General features: G+C 40.6%; 9 non-coding genes across 9 annotated transcripts; all 9 read left to right on the forward strand.

The window, feature by feature from the left end:
* The first annotated feature begins 586 nt into the window (after nt 1-586).
* TRNAK-UUU (transfer RNA lysine (anticodon UUU)) lies at nt 587-659 on the forward strand. The gene has a single exon. It is a non-coding gene; the product is annotated as a tRNA-Lys (tRNA).
* Nucleotides 660-2,270: 1,611 nt separating this feature from the next.
* Nucleotides 2,271-2,343, forward strand: TRNAK-UUU (transfer RNA lysine (anticodon UUU)). The gene has a single exon. It is a non-coding gene; the product is annotated as a tRNA-Lys (tRNA).
* A 1,611-nt stretch (nt 2,344-3,954) lies between these two features.
* Nucleotides 3,955-4,027, forward strand: TRNAK-UUU (transfer RNA lysine (anticodon UUU)). Its single transcript has one exon. It is a non-coding gene; the product is annotated as a tRNA-Lys (tRNA).
* Nucleotides 4,028-5,297: 1,270 nt separating this feature from the next.
* Nucleotides 5,298-5,370, forward strand: TRNAK-UUU (transfer RNA lysine (anticodon UUU)). The gene has a single exon. It is a non-coding gene; the product is annotated as a tRNA-Lys (tRNA).
* Nucleotides 5,371-8,321: 2,951 nt separating this feature from the next.
* On the forward strand, nt 8,322-8,394 carry TRNAK-UUU (transfer RNA lysine (anticodon UUU)). Its single transcript has one exon. It is a non-coding gene; the product is annotated as a tRNA-Lys (tRNA).
* Nucleotides 8,395-9,003: 609 nt separating this feature from the next.
* TRNAK-UUU (transfer RNA lysine (anticodon UUU)) lies at nt 9,004-9,076 on the forward strand. The gene has a single exon. It is a non-coding gene; the product is annotated as a tRNA-Lys (tRNA).
* Nucleotides 9,077-15,956: 6,880 nt separating this feature from the next.
* On the forward strand, nt 15,957-16,029 carry TRNAK-UUU (transfer RNA lysine (anticodon UUU)). The gene has a single exon. It is a non-coding gene; the product is annotated as a tRNA-Lys (tRNA).
* Nucleotides 16,030-17,640: 1,611 nt separating this feature from the next.
* Nucleotides 17,641-17,713, forward strand: TRNAK-UUU (transfer RNA lysine (anticodon UUU)). Its single transcript has one exon. It is a non-coding gene; the product is annotated as a tRNA-Lys (tRNA).
* Nucleotides 17,714-19,570: 1,857 nt separating this feature from the next.
* On the forward strand, nt 19,571-19,643 carry TRNAK-UUU (transfer RNA lysine (anticodon UUU)). The gene has a single exon. It is a non-coding gene; the product is annotated as a tRNA-Lys (tRNA).
* The last annotated feature ends 4,359 nt before the right edge of the window (nt 19,644-24,002 follow it).

The following is a 24,002-nucleotide window of genomic DNA, read 5'->3' on the forward strand; positions in this document are numbered from 1 at the left end:
ATGTCTTTATTGAGCACATCTTTGATTTTCCACTGAGTCTCTGCATCTTCAGTCTCGTGTTCTACTGTGCAAAACCAAGGGTATAGAAGCAGCTTGAGAACATCTTTGCTTATTGCAGAAACAACCCTTCTATGTCTGTTTAGCAGATTTTGAGCACATTATTGATTTTCCACCAAAGCTTTGTTTCTTTACCTCCATATTTTATGTTGAGACGCTTAGAGGAGCTAAGAAGAGCATTTTTCAGAGCCTGGATAGCTCAGTCGGTAGAGCATCAGACTTTTAATCTGAGGATCCAGGGTTCAAGTCCCTGTTCAGGCGTACTTGCTAAAGCAAGCTGTCAAATGTCTTAATTGAGCACATCTTTGATTTTCCACTGAGTCTTTGCTTCTTTATTGTCGTGTTCTACTGTGCAAAACTGAGGGTATAGAAGCAGCTTGAGAAAATCTTTGTTTTTTGCAGAAACAACCCTTCTATGTCTGTTTAGCAAATTTTGGGCACATTGTTGATTTTCCACCAAAGCTTTGTTTCTTTACCTCCATATTTTATGTTGAGACACTTAGAGGAGCTAAGAAGAGCATTTTTCAGAGCCTGGATAGCTCAGTCGGTAGAGCATCAGACTTTTAATCTGAGGGTCCAGGGTTCAAGTCCCTGTTCAGGCATACTTGCTAAAGCAAGCTGTCAAATGTCTTTATTGAGCACATCTTTGATTTTCCACTGAGTCTCTGCATCTTCAGTGCCGTGTTCTACTGTGCAAAACCAAGGATATAGAAGCAGCTTGAGAACATCTTTGCTTATTGCAGAAACAACCCTTCTATGTCTGTTTAGCAGATTTTGAGCACATTTTTGATTTTCCACCAAAGCTTTGTTTCTTTACCTCCATATTTTATATTAAGACACTTAGAGGAGCTAAGAAGAGCATTTTCCAGAGCCTGGATAGCTCAGTCGGTAGAGCATCAGACTTTTAATCTGAGGATTCAGGGTTCAAGTTCCTGTTCAGGCATGCTTGCTAAAGCAAGCTGTCAAATGTCTTTATTGAGCACATCTTTGATTTTCCACTGAGTCTCTGCATCTTCAGTGCCGTGTTCTACTGTGCAAAACCAAGGGTATAGAAGCAGCTTGAGAACATCTTTGCTTATTGCAGAAACAACCCTTCTATGTCTGTTTAGCAGATTTTGAGCACATTTTTGATTTTCCACCAAAGCTTTGTTTCTTTACCTCCATATTTTATGTTAAGACGCTTAGAGGAGCTAAGAAGAGCATTTTTCAGAGCCTGGATAGCTCAGTCGGTAGAGCATCAGGCTTTTCATCTGAGGATCCAGGGTTCAAGTCCCTGTTCAGGCGTACTTGCTAAAGCAAGCTGTCAAATGTCTTTATTGAGCACATCTTTGATTTTCCACTGAGTCTCTGCATCTTCAGTGCCGTGTTCTACTGTGCAAAACCAAGGGTATAAAAGCAGCTTGAGAACATCTTTGCTTATTGCAGAAACAACCCTTCTATGTCTGTTTAGCAGATTTTGAGCACATTTTTGATTTTCCACCAAAGCTTTGTTTCTTTACCTCCATATTTTATGTTAAGACGCTTAGAGGAGCTAAGAAGAGCATTTTTCAGAGCCTGGATAGTTCAGTCGGTAGAGCATCAGGGTTCAAGTCCCTGTTCAGGCGTACTTGCTAAAGCAAGCTGTCAAATGTCTTTATTGAGCACATCTTTGATTTTCCACTGAGTCTCTGCATCTTCAGTCTCGTGTTCTACTGTGCAAAACCAAGGGTATAGAAGCAGCTTGAGAACATCTTTGCTTATTGCAGAAACAACCCTTCTATGTCTGTTTAGCAGATTTTGAGCACATTATTGATTTTCCACCAAAGCTTTGTTTCTTTACCTCCATATTTTATGTTGAGACGCTTAGAGGAGCTAAGAAGAGCATTTTTCAGAGCCTGGATAGCTCAGTCGGTAGAGCATCAGACTTTTAATCTGAGGGTCCAGGGTTCAAGTCCCTGTTCAGGCGTACTTGCTAAAGCAAGCTGTCAAATGTCTTAATTGAGCACATCTTTGATTTTCCACTGAGTCTTTGCTTCTTTATTGTCGTGTTCTACTGTGCAAAACTGAGGGTATAGAAGCAGCTTGAGAAAATCTTTGTTTTTTGCAGAAACAACCCTTCTATGTCTGTTTAGCAAATTTTGGGCACATTGTTGATTTTCCACCAAAGCTTTGTTTCTTTACCTCCATATTTTATGTTGAGACACTTAGAGGAGCTAAGAAGAGCATTTTTCAGAGCCTGGATAGCTCAGTCGGTAGAGCATCAGACTTTTAATCTGAGGGTCCAGGGTTCAAGTCCCTGTTCAGGCATACTTGCTAAAGCAAGCTGTCAAATGTCTTTATTGAGCACATCTTTGATTTTCCACTGAGTCTCTGCATCTTCAGTGCCGTGTTCTACTGTGCAAAACCAAGGATATAGAAGCAGCTTGAGAACATCTTTGCTTATTGCAGAAACAACCCTTCTATGTCTGTTTAGCAGATTTTGAGCACATTTTTGATTTTCCACCAAAGCTTTGTTTCTTTACCTCCATATTTTATATTAAGACACTTAGAGGAGCTAAGAAGAGCATTTTCCAGAGCCTGGATAGCTCAGTCGGTAGAGCATCAGACTTTTAATCTGAGGATCCAGGGTTCAAGTTCCTGTTCAGGCATGCTTGCTAAAGCAAGCTGTCAAATGTCTTTATTGAGCACATCTTTGATTTTCCACTGAGTCTCTGCATCTTCAGTGCCGTGTTCTACTGTGCAAAACCAAGGGTATAGAAGCAGCTTGAGAACATCTTTGCTTATTGCAGAAACAACCCTTCTATGTCTGTTTAGCAGATTTTGAGCACATTATTGATTTTCCACCAAAGCTTTGTTTCTTTACCTCCATATTTTATGTTAAGACGCTTAGAGGAGCTAAGAAGAGCATTTTTCAGAGCCTGGATAGCTCAGTCGGTAGAGCATCAGACTTTTAATCTGAGGATCCAGGGTTCAAGTCCCTGTTCAGGCGTACTTGCTAAAGCAAGCTGTCAAATGTCTTTATTGAGCACATCTTTGATTTTCCACTGAGTCTCTGCATCTTCAGTGCCGTGTTCTACTGTGCAAAACCAAGGGTATAAAAGCAGCTTGAGAACATCTTTGCTTATTGCAGAAACAACCCTTCTATGTCTGTTTAGCAGATTTTGAGCACATTTTTGATTTTCCACCAAAGCTTTGTTTCTTTACCTCCATATTTTATGTTAAGACGCTTAGAGGAGCTAAGAAGAGCATTTTTCAGAGCCTGGATAGTTCAGTCAGTAGAGCATCAGGGTTCAAGTCCCTGTTCAGGCGTACTTGCTAAAGCAAGCTGTCAAATGTCTTTATTGAGCACATCTTTGATTTTCCACTGAGTCTCTGCATCTTCAGTGCCGTGTTCTACTGTGCAAAACCAAGGGTATAGAAGCAGCTTGAGAACATCTTTGCTTATTGCAGAAACAACCCTTCTATGTCTGTTTAGCAGATTTTGAGCACATTATTGATTTTCCACCAAAGCTTTGTTTCTTTACCTCCATATTTTATGTTGAGACGCTTAGAGGAGCTAAGAAGAGCATTTTTCAGAGCCTGGATAGCTCAGTCGGTAGAGCATCAGACTTTTAATCTGAGGATCCAGGGTTCAAGTCCCTGTTCAGGCGTACTTGCTAAAGCAAGCTGTCAAATGTCTTAATTGAGCACATCTTTGATTTTCCACTGAGTCTATGCTTCTTTATTGTCGTGTTCTACTGTGCAAAACTGAGGGTATAGAAGCAGCTTGAGAAAATCTTTGTTTTTTGCAGAAACAACCCTTCTATGTCTGTTTAGCAAATTTTGGGCACATTGTTGATTTTCCACCAAAGCTTTGTTTCTTTACCTCCATATTTTATGTTGAGACACTTAGAGGAGCTAAGAAGAGCATTTTTCAGAGCCTGGATAGCTCAGTCGGTAGAGCATCAGACTTTTAATCTGAGGGTCCAGGGTTCAAGTCCCTGTTCAGGCATACTTGCTAAAGCAAGCTGTCAAATGTCTTTATTGAGCACATCTTTGATTTTCCACTGAGTCTCTGCATCTTCAGTGCCGTGTTCTACTGTGCAAAACCAAGGGTATAAAAGCAGCTTGAGAACATCTTTGCTTATTGCAGAAACAACCCTTCTATGTCTGTTTAGCAGATTTTGAGCACATTTTTGATTTTCCACCAAAGCTTTGTTTCTTTACCTCCATATTTTATGTTAAGACGCTTAGAGGAGCTAAGAAGAGCATTTTTCAGAGCCTGGATAGCTCAGTCGGTAGAGCATCAGACTTTTAATCTGAGGGTCCAGGGTTCAAGTCCCTGTTCAGGCGTACTTGCTAAAGCAAGCTGTCAAATGTCTTTATTGAGCACATCTTTGATTTTCCACTGAGTCTCTGCATCTTCAGTGCCGTGTTCTACTGTGCAAAACCAAGGATATAGAAGCAGCTTGAGAACATCTTTGCTTATTGCAGAAACAACCCTTCTATGTCTGTTTAGCAGATTTTGAGCACATTTTTGATTTTCCACCAAAGCTTTGTTTCTTTACCTCCATATTTTATATTAAGACACTTAGAGGAGCTAAGAAGAGCATTTTCCAGAGCCTGGATAGCTCAGTCGGTAGAGCATCAGACTTTTAATCTGAGGATCCAGGGTTCAAGTTCCTGTTCAGGCATGCTTGCTAAAGCAAGCTGTCAAATGTCTTTATTGAGCACATCTTTGATTTTCCACTGAGTCTCTGCATCTTCAGTGCCGTGTTCTACTGTGCAAAACCAAGGGTATAAAAGCAGCTTGAGAACATCTTTGCTTATTGCAGAAACAACCCTTCTATGTCTGTTTAGCAGATTTTGAGCACATTTTTGATTTTCCACCAAAGCTTTGTTTCTTTACCTCCATATTTTATGTTAAGACGCTTAGAGGAGCTAAGAAGAGCATTTTTCAGAGCCTGGATAGTTCAGTCGGTAGAGCATCAGGGTTCAAGTCCCTGTTCAGGCGTACTTGCTAAAGCAAGCTGTCAAATGTCTTTATTGAGCACATCTTTGATTTTCCACTGAGTCTCTGCATCTTCAGTGCCGTGTTCTACTGTGCAAAACCAAGGGTATAGAAGCAGCTTGAGAACAACTTTGCTTATTGCAGAAACAACCCTTCTATGTCTGTTTAGCAGATTTTGAGCACATTATTGATTTTCCACCAAAGCTTTGTTTCTTTACCTCCATATTTTATGTTAAGACGCTTAGAGGAGCTAAGAAGAGCATTTTTCAGAGCCTGGATAGCTCAGTCGGTAGAGCATCAGACTTTTAATCTGAGGGTCCAGGGTTCAAGTCCCTGTTCAGGCATACTTGCTAAAGCAAGCTGTCAAATGTCTTTATTGAGCACATCTTTGATTTTCCACTGAGTCTTTGCTTCTGTATTGTCGTGTTCTGTGCAAAACCAAGGGTATAAAAGCAGCTTGAGAACATCTTTGCTTATTGCAGAAACAACCCTTCTATATCTGTTTAGCAGATTTTGAGCACATTTTTGATTTTCCACCAAAGCTTTGTTTCTTTACCTCCATATTTTATGTTAAGACACTTAGAGGAGCTAAGAAAAGCATTGTTCAGAGCCTGGATAGTTCAGTCGGTAGAGCATCAGGGTTCAAGTCCCTGTTCAGGCGTACTTGCTAAAGCAAGCTGTCAAATGTCTTAATTGAGCACATCTTTGATTTTCCACTGAGTCTTTGCTTCTTTATTGTCGTGTTCTACTGTGCAAAACTGAGGGTATAGAAGCAGCTTGAGAAAATCTTTGTTTTTTGCAGAAACAACCCTTCTATGTCTGTTTAGCAAATTTTGGGCACATTGTTGATTTTCCACCAAAGCTTTGTTTCTTTACCTCCATATTTTATGTTAAGACGCTTAGAGGAGCTAAGAAGAGCATTTTTCAGAGCCTGGATAGCTCAGTCGGTAGAGCATCAGACTTTTAATCTGAGGGTCCAGGGTTCAAGTCCCTGTTCAGGCGTACTTGCTAAAGCAAGCTGTCAAATGTCTTTATTGAGCACATCTTTGATTTTCCACTGAGTCTCTGCATCTTCAGTGCCGTGTTCTACTGTGCAAAACCAAGGGTATAGAAGCAGCTTGAGAACATCTTTGCTTATTGCAGAAACAACCCTTCTATGTCTGTTTAGCAGATTTTGAGCACATTTTTGATTTTCCACCAAAGCTTTGTTTCTTTACCTCCATATTTTATATTAAGACACTTAGAGGAGCTAAGAAGAGCATTTTCCAGAGCCTGGATAGCTCAGTCGGTAGAGCATCAGACTTTTAATCTGAGGATCCAGGGTTCAAGTTCCTGTTCAGGCATGCTTGCTAAAGCAAGCTGTCAAATGTCTTTATTGAGCACATCTTTGATTTTCCACTGAGTCTCTGCATCTTCAGTGCCGTGTTCTACTGTGCAAAACCACGGGTATAAAAGCAGCTTGAGAACATCTTTGCTTATTGCAGAAACAACCCTTCTATATCTGTTTAGCAGATTTTGAGCACATTTTTGATTTTCCACCAAAGCTTTGTTTCTTTACCTCCATATTTTATGTTAAGACGCTTAGAGGAGCTAAGAAAAGCATTGTTCAGAGCCTGGATAGCTCAGTCGGTAGAGCATCAGACTTTTAATCTGAGGGTCCAGGGTTCAAGTCCCTGTTCAGGCGTACTTGCTAAAGCAAGCTGTCAAATGTCTTTATTGAGCAAATCTTTGATTTTCCACTGAGTCTCTGCATCTTCAGTGCCGTGTTCTACTGTGCAAAACCAAGGGTATAGAAGCAGCTTGAGAACATCTTTGCTTATTGCAGAAACAACCCTTCTATGTCTGTTTAGCAGATTTTGAGCACATTATTGATTTTCCACCAAAGCTTTGTTTCTTTACCTCCATATTTTATGTTAAGACGCTTAGAGGAGCTAAGAAGAGCATTTTTCAGAGCCTGGATAGCTCAGTCGGTAGAGCATCAGACTTTTAATCTGAGGGTCCGGGGTTCAAGTCCCTGTTCAGGCGTACTTGCTAAAGCAAGCTGTCAAATGTCTTTATTGAGCACATCTTTGATTTTCCACTGAGTCTCTGCATCTTCAGTGCCGTGTTCTACTGTGCAAAACCAAGGGTATAAAAGCAGCTTGAGAACATCTTTGCTTATTGCAGAAACAACCCTTCTATGTCTGTTTAGCAGATTTTGAGCACATTTTTGATTTTCCACCAAAGCTTTGTTTCTTTACCTCCATATTTTATGTTAAGACGCTTAGAGGAGCTAAGAAGAGCATTTTTCAGAGCCTGGATAGCTCGGTCGGTAGAGCATCAGACTTTTAATCTGAGGGTCCAGGGTTCAAGTCCCTGTTCAGGCGTACTTGCTAAAGCAAGCTGTCAAATGTCTTTATTGAGCACATCTTTGATTTTCCACTGAGTCTCTGCATCTTCAGTGCCGTGTTCTACTGTGCAAAACCAAGGATATAGAAGCAGCTTGAGAACATCTTTGCTTATTGCAGAAACAACCCTTTTATGTCTGTTTAGCAGATTTTGAGCACATTTTTGATTTTCCACCAAAGCTTTGTTTCTTTACCTCCATATTTTATGTTAAGACGCTTAGAGGAGCTAAGAAGAGCATTTTTCAGAGCCTGGATAGCTCAGTCGGTAGAGCATCAGGCTTTTCATCTGAGGATCCAGGGTTCAAGTCCCTGTTCAGGCGTACTTGCTAAAGCAAGCTGTCAAATGTCTTTATTGAGCAAATCTTTGATTTTCCACTGAGTCTCTGCATCTTCAGTGCCGTGTTCTACTGTGCAAAACCAAGGGTATAAAAGCAGCTTGAGAACATCTTTGCTTATTGCAGAAACAACCCTTCTATGTCTGTTTAGCAGATTTTGAGCACATTTTTGATTTTCCACCAAAGCTTTGTTTCTTTACCTCCATATTTTATGTTAAGACGCTTAGAGGAGCTAAGAAGAGCATTTTTCAGAGCCTGGATAGTTCAGTCGGTAGAGCATCAGGGTTCAAGTCCCTGTTCAGGCGTACTTGCTAAAGCAAGCTGTCAAATGTCTTTATTGAGCACATCTTTGATTTTCCACTGAGTCTCTGCATCTTCAGTGCCGTGTTCTACTGTGCAAAACCAAGGGTATAGAAGCAGCTTGAGAACATCTTTGCTTATTGCAGAAACAACCCTTCTATGTCTGTTTAGCAGATTTTGAGCACATTATTGATTTTCCACCAAAGCTTTGTTTCTTTACCTCCATATTTTATGTTAAGACGCTTAGAGGAGCTAAGAAGAGCATTTTTCAGAGCCTGGATAGCTCAGTCGGTAGAGCATCAGACTTTTAATCTGAGGGTCCAGGGTTCAAGTCCCTGTTCAGGCATACTTGCTAAAGCAAGCTGTCAAATGTCTTTATTGAGCACATCTTTGATTTTCCACTGAGTCTCTGCATCTTCAGTGCCGTGTTCTACTGTGCAAAACCACGGGTATAAAAGCAGCTTGAGAACATCTTTGCTTATTGCAGAAACAACCCTTCTATATCTGTTTAGCAGATTTTGAGCACATTTTTGATTTTCCACCAAAGCTTTGTTTCTTTACCTCCATATTTTATGTTAAGACGCTTAGAGGAGCTAAGAAAAGCATTGTTCAGAGCCTGGATAGCTCAGTCGGTAGAGCATCAGACTTTTAATCTGAGGGTCCAGGGTTCAAGTCCCTGTTCAGGCGTACTTGCTAAAGCAAGCTGTCAAATGTCTTTATTGAGCAAATCTTTGATTTTCCACTGAGTCTCTGCATCTTCAGTGCCGTGTTCTACTGTGCAAAACCAAGGGTATAGAAGCAGCTTGAGAACATCTTTGCTTATTGCAGAAACAACCCTTCTATGTCTGTTTAGCAGATTTTGAGCACATTATTGATTTTCCACCAAAGCTTTGTTTCTTTACCTCCATATTTTATGTTAAGACGCTTAGAGGAGCTAAGAAGAGCATTTTTCAGAGCCTGGATAGCTCAGTCGGTAGAGCATCAGACTTTTAATCTGAGGGTCCAGGGTTCAAGTCCCTGTTCAGGCATACTTGCTAAAGCAAGCTGTCAAATGTCTTTATTGAGCACATCTTTGATTTTCCACTGAGTCTCTGCATCTTCAGTGCCGTGTTCTACTGTGCAAAACCAAGGGTATAAAAGCAGCTTGAGAACATCTTTGCTTATTGCAGAAACAACCCTTCTATGTCTGTTTAGCAGATTTTGAGCACATTTTTGATTTTCCACCAAAGCTTTGTTTCTTTACCTCCATATTTTATGTTAAGACGCTTAGAGGAGCTAAGAAGAGCATTTTTCAGAGCCTGGATAGTTCAGTCGGTAGAGCATCAGGGTTCAAGTCCCTGTTCAGGCGTACTTGCTAAAGCAAGCTGTCAAATGTCTTAATTGAGCACATCTTTGATTTTCCACTGAGTCTTTGCTTCTTTATTGTCGTGTTCTACTGTGCAAAACTGAGGGTATAGAAGCAGCTTGAGAAAATCTTTGTTTTTTGCAGAAACAACCCTTCTATGTCTGTTTAGCAAATTTTGGGCACATTGTTGATTTTCCACCAAAGCTTTGTTTCTTTACCTCCATATTTTATGTTAAGACGCTTAGAGGAGCTAAGAAGAGCATTTTTCAGAGCCTGGATAGCTCAGTCGGTAGAGCATCAGACTTTTAATCTGAGGGTCCAGGGTTCAAGTCCCTGTTCAGGCGTACTTGCTAAAGCAAGCTGTCAAATGTCTTTATTGAGCACATCTTTGATTTTCCACTGAGTCTCTGCATCTTCAGTGCCGTGTTCTACTGTGCAAAACCAAGGGTATAAAAGCAGCTTGAAAACATCTTTGCTTATTGCAGAAACAACCCTTCTATGTCTGTTTAGCAGATTTTGAGCACATTTTTGATTTTCCACCAAAGCTTTGTTTCTTTACCTCCATATTTTATGTTAAGACGCTTAGAGGAGCTAAGAAGAGCATTTTTCAGAGCCTGGATAGTTCAGTCGGTAGAGCATCAGGGTTCAAGTCCCTGTTCAGGCGTACTTGCTAAAGCAAGCTGTCAAATGTCTTTATTGAGCACATCTTTGATTTTCCACTGAGTCTCTGCATCTTCAGTGCCGTGTTCTACTGTGCAAAACCAAGGGTTTAAAAGCAGCTTGAGAACATCTTTGCTTATTGCAGAAACAACCCTTCTATGTCTGTTTAGCAGATTTTGAGCACATTTTTGATTTTCCACCAAAGCTTTGTTTCTTTACCTCCATATTTTATGTTAAGACGCTTAGAGGAGCTAAGAAGAGCATTTTTCAGAGCCTGGATAGTTCAGTCGGTAGAGCATCAGGGTTCAAGTCCCTGTTCAGGCGTACTTGCTAAAGCAAGCTGTCAAATGTCTTTATTGAGCACATCTTTGATTTTCCACTGAGTCTCTGCATCTTCAGTGCCGTGTTCTACTGTGCAAAACCAAGGGTATAAAAGCAGCTTGAGAACATCTTTGCTTATTGCAGAAACAACCCTTCTATGTCTGTTTAGCAGATTTTGAGCACATTTTTGATTTTCCACCAAAGCTTTGTTTCTTTACCTCCATATTTTATGTTAAGATGCTTAGAGGAGCTAAGAAGAGCATTTTTCAGAGCCTGGATAGCTCAGTCGGTAGAGCATCAGACTTTTAATCTGAGGATCCAGGGTTCAAGTTCCTGTTCAGGTGTGCTTGCTAAAGCAAGCTGTCAAATGTCTTTATTGAGCACATCTTTGATTTTCCACTGAGTCTCTGCATCTTCAGTGCCGTGTTCTACTGTGCAAAACCAAGGGTATAGAAGCAGCTTGAGAACATCTTTGCTTATTGCAGAAACAACCCTTCTATGTCTGTTTAGCAGATTTTGAGCACATTTTTGATTTTCCACCAAAGCTTTGTTTCTTTACCTCCATATTTTATGTTAAGACGCTTAGAGGAGCTAAGAAGACCATTTTTCAGAGCCTGGATAGCTCAGTCGGTAGAGCATCAGACTTTTAATCTGAGGATCCAGGGTTCAAGTCCCTGTTCAGGCGTACTTGCTAAAGCAAGCTGTCAAATGTCTTTATTGAGCACATCTTTGATTTTCCACTGAGTCTCTGCATCTTCAGTGCCGTGTTCTACTGTGCAAAACCAAGGGTATAAAAGCAGCTTGAGAACATCTTTGCTTATTGCAGAAACAACCCTTCTATGTCTGTTTAGCAGATTTTGAGCACATTTTTGATTTTCCACCAAAGCTTTGTTTCTTTATCTCCATATTTTATGTTAAGACGCTTAGAGGAGCTAAGAAGAGCATTTTTCAGAGCCTGGATAGTTCAGTCGGTAGAGCATCAGGGTTCAAGTCCCTGTTCAGGCGTACTTGCTAAAGCAAGCTGTCAAATGTCTTTATTGAGCACATCTTTGATTTTCCACTGAGTCTCTGCATCTTCAGTGCCGTGTTCTACTGTGCAAAACCAAGGGTATAGAAGCAGCTTGAGAACATCTTTGCTTATTGCAGAAACAACCCTTCTATGTCTGTTTTGCAGATTTTGAGCACATTTTTGATTTTCCACCAAAGCTTTGTTTCTTTACCTCCATATTTTATGTTAAGACGCTTAGAGGAGCTAAGAAGAGCATTTTTCAGAGCCTGGATAGCTCAGTCGGTAGAGCATCAGACTTTTAATCTGAGGGTCCAGGGTTCAAGTCCCTGTTCAGGCGTACTTGCTAAAGCAAGCTGTCAAATGTCTTTATTGAGCACATCTTTGATTTTCCACTGAGTCTCTGCATCTTCAGTGCCGTGTTCTACTGTGCAAAACCAAGGGTATAAAAGCAGCTTGAGAACATCTTTGCTTATTGCAGAAACAACCCTTCTATGTCTGTTTAGCAGATTTTGAGCACATTTTTGATTTTCCACCAAAGCTTTGTTTCTTTACCTCCATATTTTATGTTAAGACGCTTAGAGGAGCTAAGAAGAGCATTTTTCAGAGCCTGGATAGTTCAGTCGGTAGAGCATCAGGGTTCAAGTCCCTGTTCAGGCGTACTTGCTAAAGCAAGCTGTCAAATGTCTTAATTGAGCACATCTTTGATTTTCCACTGAGTCTTTGCTTCTTTATTGTCGTGTTCTACTGTGCAAAACTGAGGGTATAGAAGCAGCTTGAGAAAATCTTTGTTTTTTGCAGAAACAACCCTTCTATGTCTGTTTAGCAAATTTTGGGCACATTGTTGATTTTCCACCAAAGCTTTGTTTCTTTACCTCCATATTTTATGTTAAGACGCGTAGAGGAGCTAAGAAGAGCATTTTTCAGAGCCTGGATAGCTCAGTCGGTAGAGCATCAGACTTTTAATCTGAGGGTCCAGGGTTCAAGTCCCTGTTCAGGCGTACTTGCTAAAGCAAGCTGTCAAATGTCTTTATTGAGCACATCTTTGATTTTCCACTGAGTCTTTGCTTCTTTATTGTCGTGTTCTACTGTGCAAAACTGAGGGTATAGAAGCAGCTTGAGAAAATCTTTGTTTTTTGCAGAAACAACCCTTCTATGTCTGTTTAGCAAATTTTGGGCACATTGTTGATTTTCCACCAAAGCTTTGTTTCTTTACCTCCATATTTTATGTTGAGACACTTAGAGGAGCTAAGAAGAGCATTTTTCAGAGCCTGGATAGCTCAGTCGGTAGAGCATCAGACTTTTAATCTGAGGGTCCAGGGTTCAAGTCCCTGTTCAGGCGTACTTGCTAAAGCAAGCTGTCAAATGTCTTTATTGAGCACATCTTTGATTTTCCACTGAGTCTCTGCATCTTCAGTGCCGTGTTCTACTGTGCAAAACCAAGGGTATAAAAGCAGCTTGAGAACATCTTTGCTTATTGCAGAAACAACCCTTCTATGTCTGTTTAGCAGATTTTGAGCACATTTTTGATTTTCCACCAAAGCTTTGTTTCTTTACCTCCATATTTTATGTTAAGACGCTTAGAGGAGCTAAGAAGAGCATTTTTCAGAGCCTGGATAGTTCAGTCGGTAGAGCATCAGGGTTCAAGTCCCTGTTCAGGCGTACTTGCTAAAGCAAGCTGTCAAATGTCTTTATTGAGCACATCTTTGATTTTCCACTGAGTCTCTGCATCTTCAGTGCCGTGTTCTACTGTGCAAAACCAAGGGTATAAAAGCAGCTTGAGAACATCTTTGCTTATTGCAGAAACAACCCTTCTATGTCTGTTTAGCAGATTTTGAGCACATTTTTGATTTTCCACCAAAGCTTTGTTTCTTTACCTCCATATTTTATGTTAAGACGCTTAGAGGAGCTAAGAAGAGCATTTTTCAGAGCCTGGATAGTTCAGTCGGTAGAGCATCAGGGTTCAAGTCCCTGTTCAGGCGTACTTGCTAAAGCAAGCTGTCAAATGTCTTTATTGAGCACATCTTTGATTTTTCCACTGAGTCTCTGCATCTTCAGTGCCGTGTTCTACTGTGCAAAACCAAGGGTATAAAAGCAGCTTGAGAACATCTTTGCTTATTGCAGAAACAACCCTTCTATGTCTGTTTAGCAGATTTTGAGCACATTTTTGATTTTCCACCAAAGCTTTGTTTCTTTACCTCCATATTTTATGTTAAGATGCTTAGAGGAGCTAAGAAGAGCATTTTTCAGAGCCTGGATAGCTCAGTCGGTAGAGCATCAGACTTTTAATCTGAGGATCCAGGGTTCAAGTTCCTGTTCAGGCGTGCTTGCTAAAGCAAGCTGTCAGATGTCTTTATTGAGCACATCTTTGATTTTCCACTGAGTCTCTGCATCTTCAGTGCCGTGTTCTACTGTGCAAAACCAAGGGTATAGAAGCAGCTTGAGAACATCTTTGCTTATTGCAGAAACAACCCTTCTATGTCTGTTTAGCAGATTTTGAGCACATTTTTGATTTTCCACCAAAGCTTTGTTTCTTTACCTCCATATTTTATGTTAAGACGCTTAGAGGAGCTAAGAAGAGCATTTTTCAGAGCCTGGATAGCTCAGTCGGTAGAGCATCAGACTTTTAATCTGAGGATCCAGGGTTCAAGTCCCTGTTCAGGCGTACTTGCTAAAGCAAGCTGTCAAATGTCTTTATTGAGCACATCTTTGATTTTCCACTGAGTCTCTGCATCTTCAGTGCCGTGTTCTACTGTGCAAAACCAAGGGTATAAAAGCAGCTTGAGAACATCTTTGCTTATTGCAGAAACAACCCTTCTATGTCTGTTTAGCAGATTTTGAGCACATTTTTGATTTTCCACCAAAGCTTTGTTTCTTTATCTCCATATTTTATGTTAAGACGCTTAGAGGAGCTAAGAAGAGCATTTTTCAGAGCCTGGATAGTTCAGTCGGTAGAGCATCAGGGTTCAAGTCCCTGTTCAGGCGTACTTGCTAAAGCAAGCTGTCAAATGTCTTTATTGAGCACATCTTTGATTTTCCACTGAGTCTCTGCATCTTCAGTGCCGTGTTCTACTGTGCAAAACCAAGGGTATAAAAGCAGCTTGAGAACATCTTTGCTTATTGCAGAAACAACCCTTCTATGTCTGTTTAGCAGATTTTGAGCACATTTTTGATTTTCCACCAAAGCTTTGTTTCTTTACCTCCATATTTTATGTTAAGACGCTTAGAGGAGCTAAGAAGAGCATTTTTCAGAGCCTGGATAGTTCAGTCGGTAGAGCATCAGGGTTCAAGTCCCTGTTCAGGCGTACTTGCTAAAGCAAGCTGTCAAATGTCTTTATTGAGCACATCTTTGATTTTTCCACTGAGTCTCTGCATCTTCAGTGCCGTGTTCTACTGTGCAAAACCAAGGGTATAAAAGCAGCTTGAGAACATCTTTGCTTATTGCAGAAACAACCCTTCTATGTCTGTTTAGCAGATTTTGAGCACATTTTTGATTTTCCACCAAAGCTTTGTTTCTTTACCTCCATATTTTATGTTAAGATGCTTAGAGGAGCTAAGAAGAGCATTTTTCAGAGCCTGGATAGCTCAGTCGGTAGAGCATCAGACTTTTAATCTGAGGATCCAGGGTTCAAGTTCCTGTTCAGGCGTGCTTGCTAAAGCAAGCTGTCAGATGTCTTTATTGAGCACATCTTTGATTTTCCACTGAGTCTCTGCATCTTCAGTGCCGTGTTCTACTGTGCAAAACCAAGGGTATAGAAGCAGCTTGAGAACATCTTTGCTTATTGCAGAAACAACCCTTCTATGTCTGTTTAGCAGATTTTGAGCACATTTTTGATTTTCCACCAAAGCTTTGTTTCTTTACCTCCATATTTTATGTTAAGACGCTTAGAGGAGCTAAGAAGAGCATTTTTCAGAGCCTGGATAGCTCAGTCGGTAGAGCATCAGACTTTTAATCTGAGGATCCAGGGTTCAAGTCCCTGTTCAGGCGTACTTGCTAAAGCAAGCTGTCAAATGTCTTTATTGAGCACATCTTTGATTTTCCACTGAGTCTCTGCATCTTCAGTGCCGTGTTCTACTGTGCAAAACCAAGGGTATAAAAGCAGCTTGAGAACATCTTTGCTTATTGCAGAAACAACCCTTCTATGTCTGTTTAGCAGATTTTGAGCACATTTTTGATTTTCCACCAAAGCTTTGTTTCTTTATCTCCATATTTTATGTTAAGACGCTTAGAGGAGCTAAGAAGAGCATTTTTCAGAGCCTGGATAGTTCAGTCGGTAGAGCATCAGGGTTCAAGTCCCTGTTCAGGCGTACTTGCTAAAGCAAGCTGTCAAATGTCTTTATTGAGCACATCTTTGATTTTCCACTGAGTCTCTGCATCTTCAGTGCCGTGTTCTACTGTGCAAAACCAAGGGTATAGAAGCAGCTTGAGAACATCTTTGCTTATTGCAGAAACAACCCTTCTATGTCTGTTTTGCAGATTTTGAGCACATTTTTGATTTTCCACCAAAGCTTTGTTTCTTTACCTCCATATTTTATGTTAAGACGCTTAGAGGAGCTAAGAAGAGCATTTTTCAGAGCCTGGATAGCTCAGTCGGTAGAGCGTCAGACTTTTAATCTGAGGGTCCAGGGTTCAAGTCCCTGTTCAGGCGTACTTGCTAAAGCAAGCTGTCAAATGTCTTTATTGAGCACATCTTTGATTTTCCACTGAGTCTCTGCATCTTCAGTGCCGTGTTCTACTGTGCAAAACCAAGGGTATAAAAGCAGCTTGAGAACATCTTTGCTTATTGCAGAAACAACCCTTCTATGTCTGTTTAGCAGATTTTGAGCACATTTTTGATTTTCCACCAAAGCTTTGTTTCTTTACCTCCATATTTTATGTTAAGACGCTTAGAGGAGCTAAGAAGAGCATTTTTCAGAGCCTGGATAGTTCAGTCGGTAGAGCATCAGGGTTCAAGTCCCTGTTCAGGCGTACTTGCTAAAGCAAGCTGTCAAATGTCTTAATTGAGCACATCTTTGATTTTCCACTGAGTCTTTGCTTCTTTATTGTCGTGTTCTACTGTGCAAAACTGAGGGTATAGAAGCAGCTTGAGAAAATCTTTGTTTTTTGCAGAAACAACCCTTCTATGTCTGTTTAGCAAATTTTGGGCACATTGTTGATTTTCCACCAAAGCTTTGTTTCTTTACCTCCATATTTTATGTTAAGACGCTTAGAGGAGCTAAGAAGAGCATTTTTCAGAGCCTGGATAGCTCAGTCGGTAGAGCATCAGACTTTTAATCTGAGGGTCCAGGGTTCAAGTCCCTGTTCAGGCGTACTTGCTAAAGCAAGCTGTCAAATGTCTTTATTGAGCACATCTTTGATTTTCCACTGAGTCTTTGCTTCTTTATTGTCGTGTTCTACTGTGCAAAACTGAGGGTATAGAAGCAGCTTGAGAAAATCTTTGTTTTTTGCAGAAACAACCCTTCTATGTCTGTTTAGCAAATTTTGGGCACATTGTTGATTTTCCACCAAAGCTTTGTTTCTTTACCTCCATATTTTATGTTGAGACACTTAGAGGAGCTAAGAAGAGCATTTTTCAGAGCCTGGATAGCTCAGTCGGTAGAGCATCAGACTTTTAATCTGAGGGTCCAGGGTTCAAGTCCCTGTTCAAGCGTACTTGCTAAAGCAAGCTGTCAAATGTCTTTATTGAGCACATCTTTGATTTTCCACTGAGTCTCTGCATCTTCAGTGCCGTGTTCTACTGTGCAAAACCAAGGGTATAAAAGCAGCTTGAGAACATCTTTGCTTATTGCAGAAACAACCCTTCTATGTCTGTTTAGCAGATTTTGAGCACATTTTTGATTTTACACCAAAGCTTTGTTTCTTTACCTCCATATTTTATGTTAAGACGCTTAGAGGAGCTAAGAAGAGCATTTTTCAGAGCCTGGATAGCTCAGTCGGTAGAGCATCAGACTTTTAATCTGAGGGTCCAGGGTTCAAGTCCCTGTTCAGGCGTACTTGCTAAAGCAAGCTGTCAAATGTCTTTATTGAGCACATCTTTGATTTTCCACTGAGTCTCTGCATCTTCAGTGCCGTGTTCTACTGTGCAAAACCAAGGGTATAGAAGCAGCTTGAGAACATCTTTGCTTATTGCAGAAACAACCCTTCTATGTCTGTTTAGCAGATTTTGAGCACATTTTTGATTTTCCACCAAAGCTTTGTTTCTTTACCTCCATATTTTATGTTAAGACGCTTAGAGGAGCTAAGAAGAGCATTTTTCAGAGCCTGGATAGCTCAGTCGGTAGAGCATCAGACTTTTAATCTGAGGGTCCAGGGTTCAAGTCCCTGTTCAGGCATACTTGCTAAAGCAAGCTGTCAAATGTCTTTATTGAGCACATCTTTGATTTTCCACTGAGTCTCTGCATCTTCAGTGCCGTGTTCTACTGTGCAAAACCAAGGGTATAAAAGCAGCTTGAGAACATCTTTGCTTATTGCAGAAACAACCCTTCTATGTCTGTTTAGCAGATTTTGAGCACATTTTTGATTTTCCACCAAAGCTTTGTTTCTTTACCTCCATATTTTATGTTAAGACGCTTAGAGGAGCTAAGAAGAGCATTTTTCAGAGCCTGGATAGTTCAGTCGGTAGAGCATCAGGGTTCAAGTCCCTGTTCAGGCGTACTTGCTAAAGCAAGCTGTCAAATGTCTTAATTGAGCACATCTTTGATTTTCCACTGAGTCTTTGCTTCTTTATTGTCGTGTTCTACTGTGCAAAACTGAGGGTATAAATGCAGCTTGAGAAAATCTTTGTTTTTTGCAGAAACAACCCTTCTATGTCTGTTTAGCAAATTTTGGGCACATTGTTGATTTTCCACCAAAGCTTTGTTTCTTTACCTCCATATTTTATGTTAAGACGCTTAGAGGAGCTAAGAAGAGCATTTTTCAGAGCCTGGATAGCTCAGTCGGTAGAGCATCAGACTTTTAATCTGAGGGTCCAGGGTTCAAGTCCCTGTTCAGGCGTACTTGCTAAAGCAAGCTGTCAAATGTCTTTATTGAGCACATCTTTGATTTTCCACTGAGTCTCTGCATCTTCAGTGCCGTGTTCTACTGTGCAAAACCAAGGATATAGAAGCAGCTTGAGAACATCTTTGCTTATTGCAGAAACAACCCTTCTATGTCTGTTTAGCAGATTTTGAGCACATTTTTGATTTTCCACCAAAGCTTTGTTTCTTTACCTCCATATTTTATATTAAGACACTTAGAGGAGCTAAGAAGAGCATTTTTCAGAGCCTGGATAGCTCAGTCGGTAGAGCATCAGACTTTTAATCTGAGGATCCAGGGTTCAAGTTCCTGTTCAGGCGTGCTTGCTAAAGCTAAAGCAAGCTGTCAAATGTCTTTATTGAGCACATCTTTGATTTTCCACTGAGTCTCTGCATCTTCAGTGCCGTGTTCTACTGTGCAAAACCAAGGGTATAGAAGCAGCTTGAGAACATCTTTGCTTATTGCAGAAACAACCCTTCTATGTCTGTTTAGCAGATTTTGAGCACATTTTTGATTTTCCACCAAAGCTTTGTTTCTTTACCTCCATATTTTATGTTAAGACGCTTAGAGGAGCTAAGAAGAGCATTTTTCAGAGCCTGGATAGCTCAGTCGGTAGAGCATCAGACTTTTAATCTGAGGGTCCAGGGTTCAAGTCCCTGTTCAGGCGTCCTTGCTAAAGCAAGCTGTCAAATGTCTTTATTGAGCAGAAACAACCCTTCTATGTCTGTTTAGCAGATTTTGAGCACATTTTTGATTTTCCACCAAAGCTTTGTTTCTTTACCTCCATATTTTATGTTAAGACGCTTAGAGGAGCTAAGAAGAGCATTTTTCAGAGCCTGGATAGCTCAGTCGGTAGAGCATCAGACTTTTAATCTGAGGGTCCAGGGTTCAAGTCCCTGTTCAGGCGTACTTGCTAAAGCAAGCTGTCAAATGTCTTTATTGAGCACATCTTTGATTTTCCACTGAGTCTCTGCATCTTCAGTGCCGTGTTCTACTGTGCAAAACCAAGGGTATAGAAGCAGCTTGAGAACATCTTTGCTTATTGCAGAAACAACCCTTCTATGTCTGTTTAGCAGATTTTGAGCACATTTTTGATTTTCCACCAAAGCTTTGTTTCTTTACCTCCATATTTTATGTTAAGACGCTTAGAGGAGCTAAGAAGAGCATTTTTCAGAGCCTGGATAGCTCAGTCGGTAGAGCATCAGACTTTTAATCTGAGGGTCCAGGGTTCAAGTCCCTGTTCAGGCATACTTGCTAAAGCAAGCTGTCAAATGTCTTTATTGAGCACATCTTTGATTTTCCACTGAGTCTCTGCATCTTCAGTGCCGTGTTCTACTGTGCAAAACCAAGGGTATAAAAGCAGCTTGAGAACATCTTTGCTTATTGCAGAAACAACCCTTCTATGTCTGTTTAGCAAATTTTGGGCACATTGTTGATTTTCCACCAAAGCTTTGTTTCTTTACCTCCATATTTTATGTTAAGACGCTTAGAGGAGCTAAGAAGAGCATTTTTCAGAGCCTGGATAGCTCAGTCGGTAGAGCATCAGACTTTTAATCTGAGGGTCCAGGGTTCAAGTCCCTGTTCAGGCGTACTTGCTAAAGCAAGCTGTCAAATGTCTTTATTGAGCACATCTTTGATTTTCCACTGAGTCTCTGCATCTTCAGTGCCGTGTTCTACTGTGCAAAACCAAGGGTATAAAAGCAGCTTGAGAACATCTTTGCTTATTGCAGAAACAACCCTTCTATGTCTGTTTAGCAGATTTTGAGCACATTTTTGATTTTCCACCAAAGCTTTGTTTCTTTACCTCCATATTTTATGTTAAGACGCTTAGAGGAGCTAAGAAGAGCATTTTTCAGAGCCTGGATAGTTCAGTCGGTAGAGCATCAGGGTTCAAGTCCCTGTTCAGGCGTACTTGCTAAAGCAAGCTGTCAAATGTCTTTATTGAGCACATCTTTGATTTTCCACTGAGTCTCTGCATCTTCAGTGCCGTGTTCTACTGTGCAAAACCAAGGGTATAAAAGCAGCTTGAGAACATCTTTGCTTATTGCAGAAACAACCCTTCTATGTCTGTTTAGCAGATTTTGAGCACATTTTTGATTTTCCACCAAAGCTTTGTTTCTTTACCTCCATATTTTATGTTAAGATGCTTAGAGGAGCTAAGAAGAGCATTTTTCAGAGCCTGGATAGCTCAGTCGGTAGAGCATCAGACTTTTAATTTGAGGATCCAGGGTTCAAGTTCCTGTTCAGGCGTGCTTGCTAAAGCAAGCTGTCAAATGTCTTTATTGAGCACATCTTTGATTTTCCACTGAGTCTCTGCATCTTCAGTGCCGTGTTCTACTGTGCAAAACCAAGGGTATAGAAGCAGCTTGAGAAAATCTTTGTTTTTTGCAGAAACAACCCTTCTATGTCTGTTTAGCAAATTTTGGGCACATTTTTGATTTTCCACCAAAGCTTTGTTTCTTTACCTCCATATTTTATGTTAAGACGCTTAGAGGAGCTAAGAAGAGCATTTTTCAGAGCCTGGATAGCTCAGTCGGTAGAGCATCAGACTTTTAATCTGAGGGTCCAGGGTTCAAGTCCCTGTTCAGGCGTACTTGCTAAAGCAAGCTGTCAAATGTCTTTATTGAGCACATCTTTGATTTTCCACTGAGTCTCTGCATCTTCAGTGCCGTGTTCTACTGTGCAAAACCAAGGGTATAGAAGCAGCTTGAGAACATCTTTGCTTATTGCAGAAACAACCCTTCTATGTCTGTTTTGCAGATTTTGAGCACATTTTTGATTTTCCACCAAAGCTTTGTTTCTTTACCTCCATATTTTATGTTAAGACGCTTAGAGGAGCTAAGAAGAGCATTTTTCAGAGCCTGGATAGCTCAGTCGGTAGAGCATCAGACTTTTAATCTGAGGGTCCAGGGTTCAAGTCCCTGTTCAGGCGTACTTGCTAAAGCAAGCTGTCAAATGTCTTTATTGAGCACATCTTTGATTTTCCACTGAGTCTCTGCATCTTCAGTGCCGTGTTCTACTGTGCAAAACCAAGGGTATAAAAGCAGCTTGAGAACATCTTTGCTTATTGCAGAAACAACCCTTCTATGTCTGTTTAGCAGATTTTGAGCACATTTTTGATTTTCCACCAAAGCTTTGTTTCTTTACCTCCATATTTTATGTTAAGACGCTTAGAGGAGCTAAGAAGAGCATTTTTCAGAGCCTGGTTAGTTCAGTCGGTAGAGCATCAGGGTTCAAGTCCCTGTTCAGGCGTACTTGCTAAAGCAAGCTGTCAAATGTCTTAATTGAGCACATCTTTGATTTTCCACTGAGTCTTTGCTTCTTTATTGTCGTGTTCTACTGTGCAAAACTGAGGGTATAGAAGCAGCTTGAGAAAATCTTTGTTTTTTGCAGAAACAACCCTTCTATGTCTGTTTAGCAAATTTTGGGCACATTGTTGATTTTCCACCAAAGCTTTGTTTCTTTACCTCCATATTTTATGTTAAGACGCTTAGAGGAGCTAAGAAGAGCATTTTTCAGAGCCTGGATAGCTCAGTCGGTAGAGCATCAGACTTTTAATCTGAGGGTCCAGGGTTCAAGTCCCTGTTCAGGCGTACTTGCTAAAGCAAGCTGTCAAATGTCTTTATTGAGCACATCTTTGATTTTCCACTGAGTCTTTGCTTCTTTATTGTCGTGTTCTACTGTGCAAAACTGAGGGTATAGAAGCAGCTTGAGAAAATCTTTGTTTTTTGCAGAAACAACCCTTCTATGTCTGTTTAGCAAATTTTGGGCACATTGTTGATTTTCCACCAAAGCTTTGTTTCTTTACCTCCATATTTTATGTTGAGACACTTAGAGGAGCTAAGAAGAGCATTTTTCAGAGCCTGGATAGCTCAGTCGGTAGAGCATCAGACTTTTAATCTGAGGGTCCAGGGTTCAAGTCCCTGTTCAAGCGTACTTGCTAAAGCAAGCTGTCAAATGTCTTTATTGAGCACATCTTTGATTTTCCACTGAGTCTCTGCATCTTCAGTGCCGTGTTCTACTGTGCAAAACCAAGGGTATAAAAGCAGCTTGAGAACATCTTTGCTTATTGCAGAAACAACCCTTCTATGTCTGTTTAGCAGATTTTGAGCACATTTTTGATTTTCCACCAAAGCTTTGTTTCTTTACCTCCATATTTTATGTTAAGACGCTTAGAGGAGCTAAGAAGAGCATTTTTCAGAGCCTGGATAGCTCAGTCGGTAGAGCATCAGACTTTTAATGTGAGGGTCCAGGGTTCAAGTCCCTGTTCAGGCGTACTTGCTAAAGCAAGCTGTCAAATGTCTTTATTGAGCACATCTTTGATTTTCCACTGAGTCTCTGCATCTTCAGTGCCGTGTTCTACTGTGCAAAACCAAGGATATAGAAGCAGCTTGAGAACATCTTTGCTTATTGCAGAAACAACCCTTCTATGTCTGTTTAGCAGATTTTGAGCACATTTTTGATTTTCCACCAAAGCTTTGTTTCTTTACCTCCATATTTTATATTAAGACACTTAGAGGAGCTAAGAAGAGCATTTTTCAGAGCCTGGATAGCTCAGTCGGTAGAGCATCAGACTTTTAATCTGAGGATCCAGGGTTCAAGTTCCTGTTCAGGCGTGCTTGCTAAAGCTAAAGCAAGCTGTCAAATGTCTTTATTGAGCACATCTTTGATTTTCCACTGAGTCTCTGCATCTTCAGTGCCGTGTTCTACTGTGCAAAACCAAGGGTATAGAAGCAGCTTGAGAACATCTTTGCTTATTGCAGAAACAACCCTTCTATGTCTGTTTAGCAGATTTTGAGCACATTTTTGATTTTCCACCAAAGCTTTGTTTCTTTACCTCCATATTTTATGTTAAGACGCTTAGAGGAGCTAAGAAGAGCATTTTTCAGAGCCTGGATAGCTCAGTCGGTAGAGCATCAGACTTTTAATCTGAGGGTCCAGGGTTCAAGTCCCTGTTCAGGCGTCCTTGCTAAAGCAAGCTGTCAAATGTCTTTATTGAGCAGAAACAACCCTTCTATGTCTGTTTAGCAGATTTTGAGCACATTTTTGATTTTCCACCAAAGCTTTGTTTCTTTACCTCCATATTTTATGTTAAGACGCTTAGAGGAGCTAAGAAGAGCATTTTTCAGAGCCTGGATAGTTCAGTCGGTAGAGCATCAGGGGTCAAGTCCCTGTTCAGGCGTACTTGCTAAAGCAAGCTGTCAAATGTCTTAATTGAGCACATCTTTGATTTTCCACTGAGTCTTTGCTTCTTTATTGTCGTGTTCTACTGTGCAAAACTGAGGGTATAGAAGCAGCTTGAGAAAATCTTTGTTTTTTGCAGAAACAACCCTTCTATGTCTGTTTAGCAAATTTTGGGCACATTGTTGATTTTCCACCAAAGCTTTGTTTCTTTACCTCCATATTTTATGTTAAGACACTTAGAGGAGCTAAGAAGAGCATTTTTCAGAGCCTGGATAGCTCAGTCGGTAGAGCATCAGACTTTTAATCTGAGGGTCCAGGGTTCAAGTCCCTGTTCAGGCGTACTTGCTAAAGCAAGCTGTCAAATGTCTTTATTGAGCACATCTTTGATTTTCCACTGAGTCTCTGCATCTTCAGTGCCGTGTT

Source organism: Eleutherodactylus coqui, chromosome 7 (genome assembly GCF_035609145.1).
Source record: "Eleutherodactylus coqui strain aEleCoq1 chromosome 7, aEleCoq1.hap1, whole genome shotgun sequence".
Taxonomy (NCBI): domain Eukaryota; kingdom Metazoa; phylum Chordata; class Amphibia; order Anura; family Eleutherodactylidae; genus Eleutherodactylus; species Eleutherodactylus coqui.